General features: G+C 35.4%; 1 pseudogene; it reads left to right on the top strand.

Moving 5' to 3' along the window:
- Positions 1 to 10,383: 10,383 nt before the first annotated feature.
- On the top strand, positions 10,384 to 14,044 carry LOC132605895 (disease resistance protein RPP13-like; annotated as a pseudogene).
- Positions 14,045 to 23,991: the final 9,947 nt, after the last annotated feature.

Raw genomic sequence — 23,991 nt, 5'->3', positions numbered from 1 at the left:
TCCTTGCCCTACCCCACTGCTACCCTACCCCCACCAATCCCACTTCCACCCTTGTAGTGTTTGCCTAAATTATTTAAATGCTCTTCAGACAACTTTTTCTGTTTACTCATCAAACACCAGAAAATGAGTAAGCAACCTACTTACTTTCGAGGAAAACATTTCCCTTCGTACCAAACACATCCTAAAATTTAAATATTTTCTCGACTTTTCTTGGAAGTTTTATAGAAATAGAATGGGGTCAAACATTTTGACACTTACCAAAACAAGACCAGTGTCATATTAATTCGGATGGAAAGTATAAACAATGATCGCACCATTTTACTCTTTCCATGCAAGATTTGGTATGTACTATCAAAGACCCCAGCTGAGAAGGCTGCTTGGGAATTCTGTAAACAAAACAATGTTGATCTCGTTACACTACTCCCCTCTTTCATCATTGGGCCAAGTTTGCCTCCAGATTTGTGTTCAACAGCAAATGATGTTCTTGGTTTTGCTTAAAGGACAGACAGATAAGTTTGAATTCCATGGAAGAATGGGTTATGTTAATATAGTTGATGTAGCACTCTCTCATATGTTAGGATTTGAATCCCAAATCCAACCTTTATAAGCAGGTTCCCAGGAAAGATTGGAGGGTCACAGCTGGACCACTTAAATACCAACCTCCTTAGACAGAACCTACTTACGCCGTGATGTAAGCGAAGAATAAATAGCACACACAGATTTATAGTGGTTCACCCTCAATGTGAGAGCTACGTCTACGTTGCTGCTGCAGATCTTATTAAAGAAGAAATATTACAAGTGTTTACAACACTCAACCTCACAACCCCAATCCCAATTACACTCAAGAATTTTACCACAGAAAATTCTCTCAAAGACCTTCTCTTACTTAGGCCTTTCACTAAGAGTATTTCTCTTAGATTTTTCTCTCTCTTTGGGATGTGTTGTCTTCTTCTATTTGGTGTGTTTTTCAAATGAACCATAAGCTACCTATTTATAGGAATGAATTTCCTATGATGAGGTAAGCGCTTACATCACGACTATCATGAGGTAAGCGCTTACATTACGACTATGTGAACAAAAGAATTGACTTGTTTGGCTAATTCCACACCCAACAAATCTCCCACTTGAAGACTAATTTTAATTTGTCTTCACACTTTGATCGATGCAGCAGCTCTTTCCTAGTTTCATACTTCGTGCAGGCCAACTGAAGTTGAGCATAGCTTCAGTTTGTCTATCGTCACTGCCTTTGTCAGCATGTCTGCTGGATTCTGACTCCCTGCGATCTTCTCAAGCACCAGCGCTCCATCTTCCAAAGCTGATCTAATGAAATGGTACCGGAGTTGTATGTGCTTCGTTCGAGCATGGTAAACCGGGTTCTTTGCCAAATGAATGGCACTTTGGCTATCACAATATAGCACACTTCCCTCGTGGTCCTGATCCAATTCCCGCAGAAAAGATTGTAGCCACATCATTTCCTTTGTGGCCTCCGTCACAGCAACGTACTCAGCCTCACAACTAGAGAGAGCTACTATCTTTTGCAACTTGGAAACCCAAGAGATTGCAGTACCTCCGAAGGTGTAAACATACCCGGATGTGCTCTTTCTGCTATCAATATCACCACCGTTGTCAGCATCAACATACCCTTGCAATCCTGTTTTTGATTTTCGAAAATACAGAGCTGAACTCGAGCTGCCTTTCAGATATCTGAATATCCACTTCACAGCCTCCCAGTGTTGCTTTCCCGGATTGCTCATAAATCGGCTGACAACTCCCACTGCATGTGCAATGTCTGGCCTTGTACATATCATTGCATACATAAGACTACCGATTGCAGATGCATAAGGTATCTTGTCCATCTGCTTCTTCTCATCCTCGGTTGTCGGCGACTGATGCTTTGACAACCGAAAGTGTCCAGCCAAGGGAGTGCTGACTGGCTTGGCATCATGCATGTTAAACCTTTTGATAACTTTCCTCACATATTCTTCTTGTGAGAGTTTGATGCCCTCCTTGCTTCGGTCGATTCTCATCCCAAGGATTTGCTTTGCAGCTCCCAAACTCTTCATTGCAAACTCTTCCGATAACCCTTTTTTCAACCGATCAATCTCCTGTAGGTTTGCTCCTACGATTAGCATGTCGTCGACATAGAGTAGCAGTATCATGTACGAGTCTTCAAAATTTTTGAAGTAACAGCAGTGATCTGCCTCGCACCTTGAAAAATCAGCTTTCTTCATAAAGCTGTCAAACTTTAAATACCACTGTCTTGGAGCCTGTTTTAGTCCGTACAGACTCTTTTGAAGTTTGCACACCAGATTCTCCTTTCCTTTGATTTTGAATCCCTCCGGCTGTCGCATGTAAATTTCCTCGTCTAGATCACCGTGAAGAAATGCAGTTTTCACGTCCATCTGTTGCAGATGTAGATTTTCCTTTGCTACCAGTCCAAGAACAGTTCTGATAGTCACCATCTTGACTACGGGAGAGAAGATCTCCGTATAGTCGATGCCTTCTTTCTGTTGAAATCCCTTTGCAACCAGCCTTGCTTTATAACGCTTGCTTCCATTGGGTTCTTCCTTTATTCGATAAACCCATTTGTTTTGCAATGCCTTCTTATCCTTTGGCAACTCGGCTAACTCCCATGTATGATTTGCCGATAGTGAATCCATCTCATCCTTCATTGCCAGTTCCCACTTAGTCGATTCATCGACTTGCATTGCTTCTTCATAACATTCCGGCTCCCCTCTGTCAGTGAGTAGAATGTAGTTGAGGGATGGAGAGTACCTGTGAAGCGGCTTCCTGATCCTGGATGATCTACGCAGTTCTGTGATTGGCGTCTGTTTATTTGTTTCAGAATCAGCATTTTCATCAGCACCTTCTCGGATTGTTTGTTCCTCTGCCTCGGTTGTACCTGGCTGCGGCTCAGGTGTCGGAAAGTCCCTCAAATCGACCATTTCCGATTCCTTGTCCTGACATTCTGAATTCTTTTGCAGCTTGTCTTTGTACAGTACCTCTTCGTTGAAGACAACATTCCTGCTTCGGATGATCTTCCGATTTTGTTCATCCCAAAATCGGTACCCAAGCTCGGTGTCACCATAGCCAATAAAGTAACACTTCTTTGATTTTGGATCAAGCTTGCTTCTAGCCGTATCATCATTATGAACATATGATAAGCAACCGAACACTTTCAGAAATGAAAGATTTACCTTCTTGCCACTCCAGACTTCTTCTGGAATTCTGAAATCCAAGGGAACTGACGGTCCTCGGTTAATTAAGAAGGCCGCGGTATTGACTGCATCTGCCCAGAATGTCTTGGGCAGTCCAGAGTGTATTCTCATACTCCGAGCACGCTCGTTCAACGTTCGGTTCATTCTTTCGGCTACTCCATTCTGTTGCGGCGTTCCAGGAATAGTCTTCATCATCTTGATCCCATTATCGGCACAGTACCGTTTGAAATCACCATCAGTGTATTCTCCGCCGTTGTCGGACCTCAAACACTTCAACTTGAGGTTTGTTTCATTCTCGACCATGGCTTTCCATCTTTTGAATACAGTAAACACATCGGATTTATTTTTCATAAAATAAACCCATACCTTCCTGGTTGAATCATCAATGAAGGTCACGTAGTAGTGTGATCCTCCAAGGGAGGGTACAGTGGTAGGTCCCCACACGTCTGTGTGCACCAATTCCAGCTTTTCGACCTTCAACTCTCTACCTGCACTTGAGAAGCTTACTCGCTTTTGTTTTCCGAGAATGCAGCTCTCACACGTATGAAGGTCCACCATTTTCAGCTCCGGAATTAAGCCATTTGTCACCAACAGCTTCATCCCCTTCTGGCTGATATGCCCAAGCCGACAATGCCACAAATCTGTCTTCTTTGTGTTGTCAACCATAGCAACAATATCACGACAGCTATCCGTCATGTAGAGTGTCAATCTTCTTTCCTCGGCCAACTACCATAGCACCTTTCGCCACCTTCCAAGACCCATTACCAAAGTTGAGATCATATCCCTCATCATCAAACTGACCTACTGAAATCAGGTTTCGCATCCGCTTTGGAACATGTCTAACTTTTGTAATCTTCCACGAGGATCCATTTGACATCTTCAAATTAATGTCTCTCGTGCCAACAACGTCTAGCGGCTCTCCATCGGCTAAATAAACTTTGCTGAGATTCCCAGCCACGTAGTTTGTCATTATATCATGATGTGGGGTGGTATGAAAGGACGCTCCTAAGTCAAGCACCCAAGAGTCTATCGGGCTGTCAACCGATAGCAACAACGCATCGCCAATGTCTTCCGTAGCAGCGTTGATTCCAGCCCCCTTGTTGTCCTCCTTCTTTGGCGCCCTGCAGATTTTCTTGAAGTGACCTGGTTTTCCACAGTTCCAACACTCAAATGTTCGTCCTGGTCTGGATTGACCCCTGCCATTTCTTGACTTCGATCTGCCCCTATTTCGGTTGTAGTTTCTGTCAAAATTTCTGCTTCTGTTTTCAACATTAAAAGCAGAACTCGTCGATGCCTCTCCAGAATCTGTCCTGCGCACCTCCTCAACAAGGATACGATCCCTAACATCGTTGAACTTTAGTTTGTCACTACCGACAGAATTACTAACCGCTGCTCTCATTGGCTCCCAGCTATTTGGTAGGGATGCCAACAAAATTAGAGCTTGCACTTCATCATCGAAATCAATTTTTACCGATGACAATTGATTTACAATGGTATTGAATTCATTTACGTGTGCAGCAACATGAGCATTTTCCATCATCTTTAGATGAAATAGTTTCTTCATGAGAAATACCTTATTATTTGCCGAAGGTATCTCATACATGTCAGACAATACCTTCATCATATCTGCGGTGGTCTTCTCCTTTGCCACGTTGTGAGCAACGTTCTTCGACAGCGTCAGCCGAATGACTCCCAGAACTTGTCTGTCGAGGAGATTCCAATCTGCTTGCTTCATCTCCTCTGGTTTCGGACTCAGAGGTTCATGAAGCTTTCTGCCATATAAATAATCTTCAATTTGCATTCTCCAGAACGCAAAGTCTGTACCATCGAATTTACCGATGCCGTGCGTCGTACCATCTTCGCCTCCCATCGTTTCTAAATCACAACACAACCTGTTGCTCTGATACCAGTTGTTAGGATTTGAATCCCAAATCCAACCTTTATAAGCAGGTTCCCAGGAAAGATTGGAGGGTCACAGCTGGACCACTTAAATACCAACCTCCTTAGACAGAACCTACTTACGCCGTGATGTAAGCGAAGAATAAATAGCACACACAGATTTATAGTGGTTCACCCTCAATGTGAGAGCTACGTCTACGTTGCTGCTGCAGATCTTATTAAAGAAGAAATATTACAAGTGTTTACAACACTCAACCTCACAACCCCAATCCCAATTACACTCAAGAATTTTACCACAGAAAATTCTCTCAAAGACCTTCTCTTACTTAGGCCTTTCACTAAGAGTATTTCTCTTAGATTTTTCTCTCTCTTTGGGATGTGTTGTCTTCTTCTATTTGGTGTGTTTTTCAAATGAACCATAAGCTACCTATTTATAGGAATGAATTTCCTATGATGAGGTAAGCGCTTACATCACGACTATCATGAGGTAAGCGCTTACATCACGACTATGTGAACAAAAGAATTGACTTGTTTGGCCAATTCCACACCCAACATCATATACTTGTCTAAGAGCATCCAAATGCTCATGGGAGGTTCCTTTGCAGCTCAAAGGTTCTTGACAACAATCAACTTGTCTCAGTTCTATCAGAGCACTACCCGTCTTTGCCTATTCCTAAAAGGTTGGTATAATCTCGAGAAGAGGCGTATTCATTATATAAACTATGGGTGCATTTGAACCTATTGTCTCAAACTCAAGTTACATACAGTCAACCTCTCTGTAACAGTGACGTTTATTCCGATTCCGATATTTTTTGGCTGCTATAGTGAAATGTTGTTATAGAGAATATATAACATGACATGAAAGATCAGTTCCACAGAAGATATGGTTGTTATAGTGAGATGTTATAGAGGATGACTATTATAGAGAGGTCTGACTTTAAAAAAAAAAAAAAAAAGTCTGACTGTATATGTAGTGGCGGATTATAGCAGAAGTAGTCATCTGACATTGCTTTGCTAAAATTTCGCTATACAATGTTTTGTAGAAAATTTTTGTGCAAATACAATAAGTTAGCACCACTTCAAAATAATACAAAGTAAACATTAATTTAGAACATGAAGTAACGCCTTAAATGCCCTACAGCTCAAGTCACAACTACATGTACAAGCCAAGTTCTGTTAATAGGGCAATAACACTTGCACAAAATCCTGTATATGTTACTATGCATATAGAAGTGAAAAAGTAAAACCTATGTATGTATGTGAGTATAGTAAGAAAAGAGATTGCACTTCACTGCTTTGAGATCTTGGATCCGTCTCTGTGACCTAGACATATCAACAGCTACATCTTTAAAATCATATAGTAATAGGAACTAGAAAGAAATGTAGTACCTTGATGAAGATTCACATTTGACAACACTGCTATTTCAGGTTTAAGGAACTGGATCGACCTCCCTATGAATTCAACACTTCGAAGCTAGAGGGCTTAGGAATGAAATTCAAGTCCACTGAAGAGATGTTTGATGATTGCATCGCATTCCTCAAAGAGAGAGGCCTTATTACTTCTATCTAAGATACAACATTTCTGCATAAAAGCTCTGTAATGAACCTTGGATGTTTTATTTTTCGTATCTCATGTTCTGATCCTTTGTTGTCTATACCAATGATTACCTCATCACCATATTAGTAAAATGAAACTTGTCCCAGCATAATACCCGCGCTGCTGTTTCTTAGGATTTATGACTAATAAAATAAGCGCATACATAATCCACATATAAAATGTCATAACAGATAGCTGTCCTATGCAGAATCCAAAACCAAAATTATCAACGCTTTTAGTTTTGTAAACCTGAAAATATGAGTGATCAGGAATCAGCTAAAGTTTATGACTGCTCAAGATATTAGAGCAAAATTCTCGCATGATCCCAATGTTTAGAAATAGTTGCACGTATAATACACAACAACAACTAGCTAAAATAGAAAAGTATGAAACACTGGCCTTTGAAGTGCATGATGATTGAAACTCTGCTTTTATCATAATTTGAACCGCCTACACTGATAAGCTACCAAGGAATATAACATTAGAATTTAGAATTTCTCACTTTGAAACAACACTAGATCAAATCAGACAATGAAAGGACAGCAAAAACAAAAAAAGAACACATTTTTTTATTCACTACCTAGTAATAAGATTAAAAATGGAAAATTTACCCCAAAAAAATGTAAAAAATGATTGTGAGCCTATGCGTTGATTACTTTGACAGCCTCATAAACAGGCAATGCCAATGAATCAGAAAACTTCAAATGAAAAGGTCTAACACCACCCAATTTTTCCGGAACAAACTCAACAATCCCATCAATGGCAGCTAAAACATTTTCCATAACTTCACCACTTTCCATCCCATTTCTCCCAATCCTCAAAACACTACAAGTCCCACTCCCTTTTTTTAGAAGGTACTACAAGTCCCACTCCCTTTTTTTATAAGGTACTACAAGTCCTACTCCCTCAACACAACAAAATTCTCGCATGATCGCAATGCTTAGAAATAGTTGCACGTATAATACACACAACAACTACTAAATTAGAAAAGGCTGAAACAACTGGCCATTGAAACTCACACTTTTATCATAAATTGAACTGACTACACTGATAAGCTAGAGATGTAACATTAGAATTTCCCAATTGAAACAACCCCGAAACAGACAATAAAAGGACAGCAAAAAGAAAAAGAACACATTGTTGTGGTATTCACTGCCAAGTAAGCATAAAAATGGAAACATTTCATCAAGATTTACCACAAAAAGTAACATTTGATAGTGATCGAGCCTATGCGTCAATTCTAGCTGGAAAAATCTTCACTTTCTCTACTTCTTTTTCTTCGCAGTATCTTCTCTTTGATCAGGCAAAGCTTCATAAATAGGCAATGCTAATGAATCCGAAAACTTCAAATCAAAAGCTCTAACACCACTCAATTTTTTCGGAACAAATTTAACAACACCATCAATAGCAGCTAAAACATTTGCCATAACTTCACCACTTTCCATCCCATTTCTGCCAACTTTCAGAACACTACAAGTCCCATTCCCTAAACACAACAAAGTAGAAGAACACAGTCTTTCTATGAGTGACTGGTCAAGCTATTAGAGCAAAATTCTCGCATGATCGCAATGCTTAGAAATAGTTGCACGTATAATGCACATGACAAACTAGCTAAAAATAGAAAAGGATGAAACAACTGGCCTTTTGAGCACATGATGATTGAAACTCTCACTTTTATCACAAATTGAACTGAATTACACTGATAAACTACCAAGAAATATAACATTAGAATTTCCCATTTGAAACAACACTAGATCAAATCAGACAAATAAAAGGAAAAAGAACAAGACTGTTGTATTCACTGCCTAGTAAGCATAAAAATGGAAACACTTCTCAAAATTTACCACAAAACATAACATTTGTGGGAATACACTGGGTATGTTGTTGTGTTGTTGCGTCAATTACTTACACGCGATCTAGCTTTCTCTACTACAGAAAACGACAAAACATATTTTGATATTTTTTTCATTTTTAAAAAGAAAAGTGAAGAGACAAAAAGAAAAAGGAAAAGACAAAGAAAAACATAAAGAAAGGAGGTCAAAGAAAGCACTAGAGCATTTTCTAAATAAAACAGGAAAGGACAAAATATATTTTGATTTTTTTCATTTTTAAAATAAAAGTGAAAGAGACAAAAAGAAAAAGGAAAAGACAAAGTAAAAAAATAAAGAAAGGAGGTTAAAGAAAGCAGTGAAGCATTTAAAATAAAACAGAAACGGACAAAACATATTTTGATCTTTTTATTAATTTTTAAAAAGAAAAGTGAAGAGACAAAAAGAAAAAGGAAAAGACGGAGAAAAAAATAAAGAGAGGAGGTGAAAGAAAGCACTGGAGCATTTTCAAAATAAAACAGAAACGGATAAAACATATTAAACATATTTTGATACTTTTTTCATTTTTAAAAAGAAAAGTGAAGAGACAAAAAGAAAAAGAAAAAAATAAAGAGAGGAGGTGAAAGAAAGCACTGGAGCATTTTCAAAGTAAAACAGAAAAGTACAAAACATATTTTGATATTTTTTTCATTTTTAAAAAGAAAAGTGAAGAGACAAAAAGAAAAAGGAAAAGACACCAAATATATGTTTTGTCGTGTTGGCAATCTTATCTTGTATCAATAGGGAAGAAACTGTTAATCTGCAGTTACATTCTTGTGACTTCTATCTTGTATCAATGTATGGTTATGATAAAGCCAGTTAGCATATTAATTTGGTTAGATACAGAATGTGATTTCAAAGTTTTGAAAAAACATATGAAAAGTGAAAAGTGAAGAAGAATCAAAGTTAAAAAAAAAAAGAAAAAAGGAGAGCGGGGAACGTGTGAGAAGTTGTATCAATTTCAAACCTGAAAACTGCAACCGGTTAGGATTTTAATCGGAATTAGAACTTATAATAAAAAAGACTTACTGTTAGGACAAAGAGACAGAGTTAAATATGGACAATGGCGGAAGCTTTTGCAGAAGTTCAAAGTGGAAATCACGACAGAAAATGTTTGAACTTCAAAGACAGCCTTACACTTACTTCATTGGTAGTCCTTAATTTACATAATAATCTGCAGTGGAAGCAAGAAATTAGAATTACATGAACGTCCTGATTGTGATAAAAGCCAAAAAGTCACCATGCATCCCAAATCTGCTAATGAAATCTCCTAGCTTTCAATAATATGCTTGAGATTGCTTAATTGATCTCAACTACAGCTTTGGATTAACTCACGAATAAGTATATTACACGAAAACTAAATTGAAATCCCTGTAACTGAAGCACGAAATTGGAAAAAAGAAAACAAAAACACCCAGATAAAGACAACACCCAAAAGCACAATACCATCTTTCCAAAACAGCAAATCAAATCACCTGCTTTAATTTTTTGTTGTTGTTTTTATTTTATTTTATTTTATTTATTAAATACGAATTTTCTGGTGATGACACTTGTCATCACATCATGCTTTTGCCTCTCCTATTAAATATTACCAACGGACTAGAGCAATGCCAACTGATCGATGATTCCTGATAGCTTTGCCATTACATCAACTCTTACCATCAATACCATCTTTATCATATATTTCTTTTTTCTGAATGTGTCAAATGGTACACATTTCACTTTCATTGCTCTAATTTTTCTTTATCATTTTCCCCATTATTGTCCAAACAGTGGTGGACCACTGTACAACACATATAATTGTTACTTTTAACTTTTGCCCACATATATTTTTCCACAAGCCCCATGTTTATCTGTCGGATTTTGTATGCTTTAATCACATTATTAATGGACCATCTTAAACACTCAATTCATTAACACAAAAACAGTATTCATTTCTTATCAAACTCACAATCAACAGCTTCAGTTTCTTCAACTTGATCTTAATTTTATCTCTATTGCTTCTGTCACTGTTTCTCTTTCTCCAGATTTCTTCCAATCTTTTTTTCAGCAGAGCATACTAAATATCAAGACTCTTGAAAATGGTTGATGCCTTTGTGTCATATGCAGTTCAAAAACTGGGGGATTTCCTCATACAGGAAGTTTCCCTGCGCAGAAGTCTGAGACAGGATGTGACGTGGCTGAGAAAGGAGCTGCTCTTCATGCAGTCTTTCCTCAAAGATGCAGAGCAAAAGCAAGTTGAAGATCATACAGTTCAACAATGGGTGTTTGAAATTAACGAGATTGCTAATGACTCTGTCGCTATACTAGAGACTTACAGCTTAGAGGCAGGTGAAGGTGATGGCGATGGACTTGCTAATCGTCTGAAGGCTGCTGAAGGTGATGGCGATGGACTTGCTAGTCGTCTGAAGGCTTGCGCTTGCATCTGCAGGAAGGAGACCAAATTCTACAACGTTAGCAAGGAGATCCAATCCCTCAAGCAGCGTATCAAGGATATCTCTTGCAAACGAGAGACTTATAGTATTAGAGATATCAATAATGTAAAAGAAGGGCCAAGTAATTATAGGCCAAACAATCAGAGATCTGGCTTGAGGAGAACTACCTCCTACATGGATAAGCAGGATCAGATTTTTGTTGGCTTTAAGGATGTCGTAGAAAGATTGCTTGCTGAACTTGTCAAAGCACAGCCACGCCGAACCGTCATCTCCATTTATGGCATGGGCGGGTTAGGCAAGACTACTCTTGCAAAACATCTCTACCACTCCCCTAGCCTAACCGGTATCTTCGATGCACGTGCTTGGGTATGTGTTTCTCAACAGTATAACACCATCGATCTCCTTAAGGATATCATCAAATCCATCCAAGGACGTGACAGGGAAACTCTAGATCTGCTAGAAAAGATGACAATCACATATCTAGAAAAGCACCTTCAGGATCTACTGAAAGAGAAAAAATACCTTGTGGTGGTCGATGATGTATGGCAAAGAGAAGCATGGCAAAGTCTGGAAAGAGCAATAATAGAAGCAGAGTTATTATTACCACCCGCAATGCGGATGTGGCCAAAAGAGCAGATGACAACGGTCTTCCCCATAACCTTCGTTTCCTAACAAAAGAAGAAAGCTGGGACCTCTTTCGCAGGAAATTACTCAACGTTGAGGCAATGATCCCAGCAATGGAAACGCTAGCTTGGGAAATGGTGCTCAAGTGTAGAGGCTTACCTCTTGCAATTGCTACACTAAGCGGGCTTCTTTCACATAAAAGGAGGCTAGAAGAATGGGAAAAGGTGAAGGAACACCTTTGGAGACGTGTGAAAGATGACTTCATTGAAATCTCGGACATACTATCACTGAGCTACAATGATTTGCCAACTGTGCTCAAACACTGTTTTCTTTACTTTGGTATTTTTCCAGAAGATCGTGGGATTGATGCTGAAAACCTAACGTGGTTGTGGATGGCTGATGGATTGATACCAAGAGGAGAAGAAATAATGGAGGATGTAGCTCAAGACATCCTGAATGAGCTGATAAGGCGAAGCTTGGTTCAAGTGGTAGAGACATATTGGGAAGAAGTTACTGTATGCAGGATTCATGATCTACTTCGGGATCTTGCCATACAAAAGGCATTGGAGGTAAACTTCTTTGACACTTATGGTCCGAGAAAGCAATCCATATCCTCCTCATGTCGCAGACATACCATCCATGGTCAAGGATAAAGGTACCTCACTCTTGATTTTTCCAAATTGAAGTTAAGGTCAGTTACATTCTTTGATCAAGAAGGTCTTAAGATGGATGGGATAAAGTTCTGCAATATGTTCCAACATTTATATGTGCTATACTTGGAGAATGGTTCTGACAGATTTACACTACCAGATGCCATAGGAAGTTTGTACAGCCTCAGATACTTAGGCTTTACAGGTAGTTGTGATATCCCCTCCTCCATAGGCAACCTCAAGAATTTACTGACACTCCAGGCAGGCTCTTCTGGTAGAGGCTTCTGCCGACTACCTCCTGAGATAGCTAACCTAGTAAATCTTAAGACATTTAGATGTCCTATATGAAGAACCTCTGCAACATATAAACAAACTCACAAGTCTTCAAGTTCTTAGAGGCAGTCATTGTGATCAGTGGCGAGATGTTAACCCTGTTGATTTAGTCAATCTTCGAGAATTAAGAATGGATCGTATTAAGAAATCTTACTCCCTAAACAACATTAGCAACTTGAAAAACCTTAGCACTCTCATGTTGGTGTGTACACAAGATGAATCATTCCCATCCCTAGAATTTATTAGTTCTTGTCAAAAGCTCCAGAAATTGAAGTTAGTTGGGAGAATAGGAAAACTGCCCCCGTCAAACCCATTTCCAAATTCAATCACAATGATGACCCTTGTTGGCTCATTCCTCATGGAAGATCCGATGCCTATTCTGGGAATGTTGCCAAACCTAAGGGATCTCCAATTAGTAGATACTTATGAAGGAAAAGAAATTACCTGCAGTGATAACAACTTCAGTCAACTGGAGTTCCTTCATCTTGTTGATCTTGGGAAGCTAGAAAGATGGGATTTAGCCACAAGCGCAATGCCTCTGATTAAAGGTCTTCGTATCTATAACTGTCACTATCTAAGGGAGATTCCAGAGAGAATGAAAGACGTGGAGAAGTTGGAGCCTTCTGATTTCTGAGGTAAGAAGATCCCAATCCCAAATGACCATTTCCTTTATTGCTTTTACTCATTCTACCGCACATCTCTTAGTATTAGATTTTTTTATTTATTATTTTTACATCACAAACTTACTAATAAATTTCAATTACAAATAATTGGCTATAAGTAATTTAATTATAGCTGAGATTTTATCTTGTATGACAAAAGTGATTATTTTGATTTTCATGAGGTATACTTTCCTAAAAAAAATGTTTGTTGGCGTTTAGTAGGTGAATGAAAATAACTTCAAAAACATATATCTTGCAATTGCAATAATAAGAAAGCACATTGGAGAGTTTCTTGATGAAAATTTTTGAATACTAAAAATTATTAAAACTATTTTAGTATTGGTTGGAGCAACTAATATGAAGTTAAATATAATTCTATAGAAAATAACTCTCACCATCAAGTGAACATTATAATTATTCTTTAATTTAGGTAATTGAAAAATATGTTGTCTTTTATTGAATACTAATTATTATTTATGTCTTACAATTTGGGTGAAACAGGAGAAGCAACTAGTTGTTAGTGGAAAATAAAATGGCAGATGCGGGTATTGTTGTGAACCACTTGAAGACATTCACATTGTAGAAGCATTAATCAGATTCCAGGATTATCAATGAGAGCTTATCTCAAACTTGAATATTTTGCTTTGGGTTTTGAGAGTTTAATTTCCTTTTATTTTTGGTTTTATTGAGTGTGTGGAATTGGTTTGAATAGAATTGTTTCTGGGATTCTATGCAAGAATGATTTTGTGATATTTTAATTAATTGTTCTGCAAATTGTCATGTTTTAATTAATTATTCTGCAAAATGGTAGAGATTCTTAGATGCTTCCATTACGGGTTATGTATTTTTTGAGGATTATGCTCTCAGCATGGGAAGATGATTCAGATATTGTTATCTATGACTAATATGTTGAGATTTATTAAACTTCCCCTGTTATTTAGTTATCGATTGTCTAATGAAGTTAATTTTAATTATGATGTATCCTATGGGTTCGCTCTATCTCAGGGTAGTTGGATGATGGCCAATGCCACTGTCTGCCTCCGTTTCAATTTATTAGGGGAGTCCACGAGGTGGTTTTTGGACCACGTTTTTCTTATATTTTTTTAAAATTATTTAGATTATAAATTATCATGACTTATAATACTTTTTATGTACTTTATAAATATATAAATTTTATTTTTACCAACTTGAAAAATCTATGTTAAAATTTACAATCAAAGTTATAAAGTTTAACCCTCGTAATCCGAAAAGGTTCACATGCATTGAAATGGAGGGAGTAATAGTTATGGGATCAAATGAACCCGTGACTTTTAGCCTAGACCTAAATTTTCTATGTAAAATAGATTTCATTTTTGTAAATATTGAACTATGAACCCATAACTCAAATAAGATGATGGATTTAGTAATTAAAACTTGAGTACTGAACCCATAAAATTATAATCCTGAATCCGCTTTTAATCACTGCCCCTTAGAATTTTAAGTCATAACCACTATAGTTATCTATCTAAATATATAAAGGGAAAACAACTTCAAATGCCCACAGAAATTAAAATAATTATCCGTATACAGTAGCTACCCATTCGGCAATCATTATTACCCGAGTACCCAACTGACAAAAGAAGCTAAAGCATGCGTTCCCCTTCATTCTACTGACACCTGGTAGTGCACTTGCACTTATTTCATTATTAATTGTTCAAAAAATGTACGTAGTTAGTTTGACTAACGCTATGCATTTATGTTAACTTACGAATTTGTCTTCATTTGAAATGGGAGAAATTTTCCAAATAGTATTTATATGTTTTTTTTTTCCATTTGCTTTTTGTCTCTTTCTATTTTATCTTTTCCCTTTTTTTTTTGTCTTTTGTTTTATATTTTCAAGGTTTAAAAAAAAAATACAATAACAAAAGTATTAGCTAATTGTTTATACAACAACAAAAATAACAACATACAGTGCAAATCTAATTATTTATAGATTAATAAGAATATAAAAAAATTAATAATTCGATCACAACAAGAAGTAATTAAAAAATAATTAGACTAAAGTAACTAGCTTATTTATTAAAACCAAAGCTAATTGAAACATATTTTTATGATTTCTTTATTTTAAAAATGCAAATAAAACTTATATCTAAAATAAGACTCTACTTTTCTGCTTTTTCCACAAGTAAAAGTTACTAAAAATAATATAAAAGTTAAAATATCAAAACGAACTTATCCTCGATGAGGATGATACTCTGTTAGTATATGACATATACCAGGTTGGTATTTAAAGGACCAAGTTTTTTCTTGAAGGAATGAACCAATCCTCTATGATATCCTATGAGTATATGATATATCCCATATTGGTATCACAGAGGAATGGACTATTTTCTGGAACAAATGAACAATTCCTCTATAATACTCTGTCAGTATATAATTTATATCATGTGGGTATCATAGAGATTGAGTAGTATTAGTTTATAAGGAATGAATATGCCATATATGATACCCGATCAGTATATGATATACACCAGGTGACTATCATAGAGGATTAAGTGTTTTTCTTGAAGGAATTACTGTCAGTCCTCTATGATACCCTGTTAGTATATGGTATACCAGGTTACTATCATAGAGGATTGAGTGTTTTTCTTGAAAGGATGAATCAATCTTTTATGATACCCTGAGAGTATCTGGTATATACCATGTGTGTGTCATAGAGGATTGAGTGTTTTTCTTGAAAGGATGAATCAATCTTTTATGATACCCTGAGAGTTTCTGGTATATACCATGTGTGTGTCATAGAGGATTCTAAGTTTTGAATGAATGAACCAGTCTTTTATGATACTCTGTCAGTATATGAACCCGTCCACAAACACTTAAATACATTCGTTATAATCAGAGGAAATATGCCGATTATAACGAATCTTAGAGAATTAGTTGTGGAAGGTATTAAGAAATCTTACTCTCTAAGTATCATCAAACTGCTAGCCTGCATGTATTCAGCACTCAAGATCCAACTCCTACACTAAAAATGTTGCCAATTCTAAAGAGTCAATTTAATAAGTACTTGAGATGGAAAGAAAAATTTACCTGCAATAATGAGAGTCTTGGTCCGCTGTATAATCTGATCGAGATTTTTTAAGTAAAAATAGTTACTCCTAAATAAGTTATTATATTTCTGTTTGGTATCAATACATTATAATGAGAGTTTAGAATTTATTAGATATGTCATACATTTGTTAAATTATGTATTAAAAATGGTATACGCACTCTTTATAAAATAAAATTAAAAAAAGGTATATGATATTGTTGTCTACATTTTAATGTTTTTCGCTCATACTTGCATAGCAGAAGAGTTCATTTATCTAACTAGCTTTAGTATATTTCGTGCAATGCGATTTACAAGTTTCCAAATCCCTTGTGGATTTATTGTAGACCCTTATTTTTTGAGTTTCTTGATTCTGTACAGACAAGCTCAAATATCCGTTGCCTCGTTGTTTCTTGTTTTAGACAGACTCTACAAACTATAAAGGACACCATTTTTACTGCAAAAGCAGACATGCAATGCATGTCAAAATAATCAATCATTGGAAGTCTAATTTACAGACTCAAATTTAATTACATGCCTTCTTTGCCTGACGTGATCTAACCTTAAAAGGACCGAACTTTGAGTGACATCAAATAATGGAGTGTTTGATATGACAGAAGCCATTTTGCATGGCAAACATCGTGGACAACTCCCACTTCCGATGAACACACTAAAGAGCATAACTGTCTACATGTTTTTGATATAGGTCTTGCTTTAAGCTTATCAGATGGCACCCTTTTTGATCCCTCTTCCATCTACTTAAATGTTGATTCACATTCATTTCGTGCTAGTAATTAAGCTCAACATTGTGTCAATTACAGAAACAACAATAAATACCACGACAGAGAAAATAAAACAAAAGACGATGGCACACATCAGTTTTTCACAAAAGGCAGTTGACAAATTACATGCTGCTGCTAATAGACATTTAGGATATATACATATATAGGTATCCTAAGTTGCACGGACTCTTCATTTTTTATTCTGAACCCGTCTCCTCACGAGACTTGACGGGTGCGGGATATGTTTCGGATTTGGTCAACCAACTTTGGATACTTTGACCCGTGTCCATTGAAAAATTTGGGAGAAAATTGAGATTTTGATTTCTCAAAATAAAAGAAAAAATAGATTTAAGATATGGTAAATGGCATACCTTCAATATTATAGTACTTTTGTCTCATATTCGTTGTTTCATGTTTCAGGTCAAATAGAGATAAACAAAGAATTCAAGGGGTTGTGCTTTATTTTCATAATTTTGAATTTTCTTAGCTAAATCCCAACACCCGTATCCATACCTGGATCTGCACCCCGAATCCTAATATTTAGATTTTGTCGAATCCGACCCTCGAATCTGTACCTGTATCAAAAACCCGCACCCTAGTCCGAGCAACTTAGTAGATATCTTAAGAAAGTAGAGGGGAAGTTCCATGTGTTACTTGAAATTTGAAACATTGGTGAAAATTTAAATACAGGAGATATCAGAACGTAGATGCTTAGTTAAACAATAAAAATTCCAACTCAAGTTTCTTATGAAGAAAAGAAAAAGGGAATTTTTTCAAAAATGTATAGCCAACACAAATTATTACGCGACACAGCCCAATATATAATATTATACAACAGTATACAAAAAAATAAATCACAATTCAGGTCCAGATGCCAACTAACTCAATTCCTGGGCAAGTTACTCAAATTCGTCAAACGAATCCGTAAAGCAACACATAGTTTAGAGTAGAGGTGGCAATTTGAGCCTATATTTAGAAAATTAGCCCATTTTACCCACATGTTAGTGAGTTGGGTCACTCATATTTCAAATGGATAAAAATATGGGCAAATATGAGTAAAATATGGGTATCCATATAAGAACACACTAGACCAATAACAAGTCATTTTAAAAATGAGAAATTTTTTTCTTACTTCATACCCCCACCCCACCCCCTCCACGACCCCCACCCCTCACCCCTGAAATTTATATGAAAAAATTAACTTAACTTGACAAAAGAAAAAACAAATTATAAACATACACTTGAAATAATAGTACACTTGTATAATATGGGTTAACCCATAACCAATCCAGTCATTTATCACCCAACTCATATTTACCCACATAAAATATGGGCGGTTTGAAACCCAACCCATTTTTGTTCAAACTATTTTCAACCAAACCAAATCCAACAAAATCCACCCATTTGTCACCCCTAGTTTAGAGTTACCCCTACAACTTCATAATTAATTTAATCAATTCAAGTAACAGAAAAGTAATCACAATGTAGATTACCTCAACTATGTTTTTCATAGTGACTAGATTAATGTCACCATGATCAATTAGACACCAAAACACAATTAAATATCACTGAAAACAGACAATTTACAAGTTGTCATATCAGAATTCAATCTCTTAACTCAATACTACTTCATACATAATGATACACATAAGATTATAAGCTAAATTAATAGCTTAGGATTTAATTCTTACCTCAAATAGAGTAACGTAGGTTTCAAAGAAGAAGTCCCATAATCCAATTGTTCTTCAATTCAAAGTTATCAGCCCCTTAGATCCCAAAGTATTTTGAATGAATATGAATTGGTTGGGTTGAAGAAGAACTTAAAATATTACCCCTCCATTCACAATTTACCACACTTGTCTTAATTTTTTTTTGTCTATTTTAAAAAAGTTATCTCTACATTTAGAGCTCATATGGACATGATTTGAAATCAAGTTGATTTGAAGTTGAAATTTTATTTGGACATGCAATTTGGATGTCTTAAGTTTTTTTTTTTTCTCACAAGCATAAAAACCCAACAATTTGTGAAAACTATTAAAATTTTCTCAACTTTTATACAATCTAACCAAATTAGCAAATCATAATTCATAAATAAGATATTGAATATCGTAAGGCGCATCATTAACAAATCACATATCTTCATGTTACTTTTGTAAAATAAATAAATCCTAGCAATTACATAGTATTACAAACATTAAAATATACATAATTTTACAAAGATTAACTGGTTCAAAAAATCACCATTAGCAGTAACTAGCTATTACATCAAGCATGAGACTCTTTTTTTTTTTTGCAAAATTTAAAATTATGGGTTTTTGTTTGCAAATTATAAATTTATGGGTCAAGTTTAACATTTAAAATTTTTTGAAATCATAATTTGAAATCCTACTTTTTGGAAAATTTCGAATTTCAATAATGGTATGAAATTGAAGTTAAAATTTTGTCAGATTTCATAAACAAATACTCTTGTTAAAAAGAAATCATTGAAGTTTAGAAGAAACAAGGAATCTGTTGGGGTTGTTTCACAAGAGCAATTCGGAATATTCGAGTATGGTTAAGATTTTAAGATCTTTAAGGACCGTTTGGCCATGAGAAATTTTCACTTTTTTCCAGAATTTTTTATCACTTTATTTGAAAATCAGCATTTGGCCATGAAAACTCCAAATATAACTTGAAGTTTTTAATTTTTTCACCTTTAGTAAATTCAAACGTCCAAATATTCTTCGGAAAAACTATAACCGAACACAACTCCAACTTCATTCCAAATAAAATGAAAAATAATTGGTTTTCATGGCCAAACGCCTACTTATTTAGTTTCATTTCCCACTATATCAAAGGAAAAGTTTAACACAAGGGCATATTCAGCCACTCTTTTTGAAGGCCTAGCCAAGGACCACTGGAGATTTGGATATTTTCAAAAATGTACCTTTCGCTTAGCTTGCATCTTTGTCCCCTTTGATAATGTGACCTTTCCTTTTCTTTTTTTCCACAAACCACATGTTCATGTTTCGATTTTCTAAACTTTAATCACATAACAGGAAATTTGGACATTTCTTTGTCCGTTTTGAAAATGTGACCTTCCATTTTTTTTTTCACAAACCACATGTTCATGTTTTGATTTTCTAAACTTCAATCGCATAACTAGACCTTTTCAACACGCTGTTTGTTCTCAATTTTATGTCTACTGCTTCTGAGTTATACATCTTTCTCCCATTTTCAAGTAAATATGATGTCCTATTTCACAATCGCAGAGGTTACAAATCTCAATCGCCTAATGATTCTTTAATTGCTTTTACTTACTCTGTAGCAAGTTTGTTAGTATTAGGTTTAATTTTTAGGTTGTTGTTTTTCCTTTTTGCAAGTTTAAAGGTTGTCTAGTTATTTACAGAACAATGACTTTCGAAATTCTATGACTTAAGTGTACGATGAGTTGTCTATATTAATTACCTCAATAGTGTAAGTGCATAGCTAAAAATCAACAATTGGCGATATATTCTACTTTTATTGATAATATCTTGTGTTTTTTCTTTCAGTTAAATTTTTTTCATCAAAAAACTAGATAAAAATGGTGCCGATGAGTGAAGTAGACCACATGATAGTCAACTTTTAGGTGCCTCTCTCATTCTTTATTTAAACAAAAATTGTGTCCTCGTGAGCTTACATGTGTACCATGGTAAATCCCAGGATATTTAGCTAGTATAAAAGTTAATTTGTAATGATATTTCTAATAATATTGTATTCTCTAATCATTGAATGAATATACAATAATCACAGTCTAAACCCAAAAATTTTGAAATTGAGAAAAAAATGATATTTTCCTTGAACATTTTTTTTGAAATCTTAGTTGATTTAATCAATCCTTAAATAGGGAATATTATCCATTAATATGATGTATGATAGTTGATCACAATACAATAAACGGAATAACATTGATGCAATACACACATGCAACGCACGTACGCTAAACTAGTAAATGACGAAAAGACAGACGTGTCCATCTCTGCCTAAAACCTACGCTTCTATATACTTATTATTATAATATAAAGTAGCCTGCCTAGTACCACAATGGCCACATTTCTTCACCATTTCCCTAGCTAGACCTTCCATTGCTAGAGGCGATCCCTCAATTCCATCAAATATGTTTTCATCAGGCCAAACTTTTGGATAATTAAGTGAAAATAATTTTTTGAAAAAATATATATCAAAATTAATAATATTATCAAATCAAAGTGCGTTTCTTGAAGAAAAATATTTAAGTGCTAATGATTAATGAATCTTGTATTTTGAGAGTTTTGTTTCATTTTAAAAAAACATACTTTCTCCGTCCCAACATATGTGAGGGTGTTTGGTTTTTGAGAGTCAAACAAAACCTTCTTTCACCACCATTCATTTTCCTAAATTATTGTGAATTATTGTACTTTCTACGTAGTTTCCAAATATGTAATTTTATTTTGAAAAAACTTAAAGATTCTATGTCCAAATTCAAGGTCATAACCAAGAACTTTCAATCTCGATAAGCGAAAAGTATCACATAAATTTATAATAAAGGGAGCAACATATTGAAAAAAGAAAGCAGAATAACTTACTTAATTAGAAAAACAGATGAAGCTATTCACCCACCTCTAGTTGTTTGTTATGTTATTTGTTATAAGTATTAAGACCGGTAAAAGTTTCGGCTTAAGCCATAACATATAAGCGTCGGAGGTAGGAGATTATGAAGCGGGACTCAACATACAAGAACTAGGGCCACCAAGACAATGTAGAATGGTAACCGTCTCATTTAAAAGTTTAAGTTGTTACAGATAACAGACTTTTATTTACTTAGTTATATTCTCAACACGCTCTCTCATATGTGGGCCTTATTTTTTTTTCATGGGTGAAGCACGTGAATTTCATATGTGGTGATGAGACTCGAATTCACGACTTTTGCCTACTCTAATACTCCCTCTGTTCCACTTTATGTGGCACTTTTCGCTGCTCGAGATTCAAACTGCATGAACTTTGACCAATATTTTAAGATGTATAAAATTGATATGACAAAAGTTGCAACTTATATTACTTTTCATGTAGTTTTTAAATATATAAATTTTAGTGTTAAAATATTGAGTTAATCTAATTCAATTTAGCTTTAAAGTTTAGTCAAATTGAATTTCGAAAAGCGAAAACTGCCACATAAATTGGGACCGAGGGAGTACCATGTAAAAGTACGTGACTTTCTAATCTAAAAGCTTAAACCGTCAAATAGAATACATTTTTCTTTACTTAATTATATCCTCAACAAATCACTAGATCAATGCCAACAGATCGATGATTTCCTGATGTTCTTTACGTTTAGCCTCAACTCCTTCATCAGCGTCATCTTTATATAATCCCTCCCCACCAGGCCACCTCCCCTTCTATTGAGCACGTCTAATGTACCTTTCCCTTAGCTTTCATCTTTGTCATGACCTATAACAATGAACCAAAAAAAAAAAAAAAGACATTTATTAATATCAATTGTCCGCGGTGAGAGAAATGTCTATAACAAATTAACAGTATGTAGAAACTTATAAAACATTGATTGATTAGAACAAGAAAATACTTCTATTAAAAGGAAAAAAATAAAAACAAGAATGAAAGAACCAAGATAGTATTTCTTTTTCCTTTTTTTTTTAAGAGCCAAGATTGTATGATTTACTTATAGTCGCATAAATATTTACTTTCATTATCGGTTCGTATAATTTTAAATTCAATATAAAAATGTGGACGAAAATAGCAAAGACATCCAAACAAATTTAGGTTGTGGACCATTGTGCAACATATCTTTTGGTTCCACATAGTGTATATTTTTCCACAAGCCCCATGTTCATGTGTCGGATTTTCTAGTTAAGTTTTAAGCACATGATGAATGGGACCCTCTGCAATTATGCAACCAAACTCACAATCAACTACTTTAGTTTCTTCAACTTGATCTTAATATTATCTCTTTCTCTCTTTTCCTAGATTTTTTCCAGCTTTGATTGAAGTGAAAACCAAAACTACGGAGGATTTCAGGCTGAATCATGACATAAATGGTGTCATTTTTTTTTTTTTTGTATAATCATCTGATATCAGGTGGATATCCACTTAAACATTAAGGTTGATTTATGTAAATAGCCCTTTTGGAGGTCTAAGTGGAGCCTTGACGTAACAGGTAAAATTGTTGCCACGGTGCAGGAGATCACAGGTTTAAGCAGTGGGAACACCGTCTTAGAGAAATGCAAGGTAAGATTGCGTACAATATGACCCTTGAAAAAGTTACCATACAGGACCCTGCACATAGCGGGAACTTAGTGCACTAGGGTGCCTTTTTTTAAGCCCTTTTTGAGTCATCACTTAAATTGTCGCTATTATGAAAAGTTGTGTAAATATAGCCCTTGAAAAATTGTCATTCAAGACATTAGACTCGAGTCTAATATCTGCTCATAAGATGTTGAACCTAAAACATTAGATTGTGATCTAACGTTTTCTCAAAAGGAATTTTTAGACTGTGGGTTAAATGGTTAATAAGATGCAAGAAAATAAAAAGAGGGCAAGGTACCAAACAGTTAACCAAAAAAAAGTGACAATCAGCAAATAGTTCTGTTCGATTAATCCAGATTTGCACTGCGTAGAACCCGTTTTAAAAAGAAATCATTCAAGTTTAGAAGAAACAAGGAATCTGCTAGGGTTGTTTCACAAGAATAACTCGGAACATTCGAGTATGTTTAATATTTTAAGATCTTTAAGGACCCGTTTGGCCATGAGAAATTTTCACTTTTTCCGGTTTTTTTTCACTTTATATGAAAATCAGCATTTGGCCATGAAAATTTCAAATATAACTTGATGTTTTTAATTT

This window comes from Lycium barbarum, chromosome 8 (genome assembly GCF_019175385.1).
Source record: "Lycium barbarum isolate Lr01 chromosome 8, ASM1917538v2, whole genome shotgun sequence".
NCBI classification, from domain to species: Eukaryota; Viridiplantae; Streptophyta; class Magnoliopsida; order Solanales; family Solanaceae; genus Lycium; species Lycium barbarum.
The sequence above is the reverse complement of the archived record's forward strand: the minus strand, read 5'-3'. Positions and strand labels throughout refer to the sequence as shown.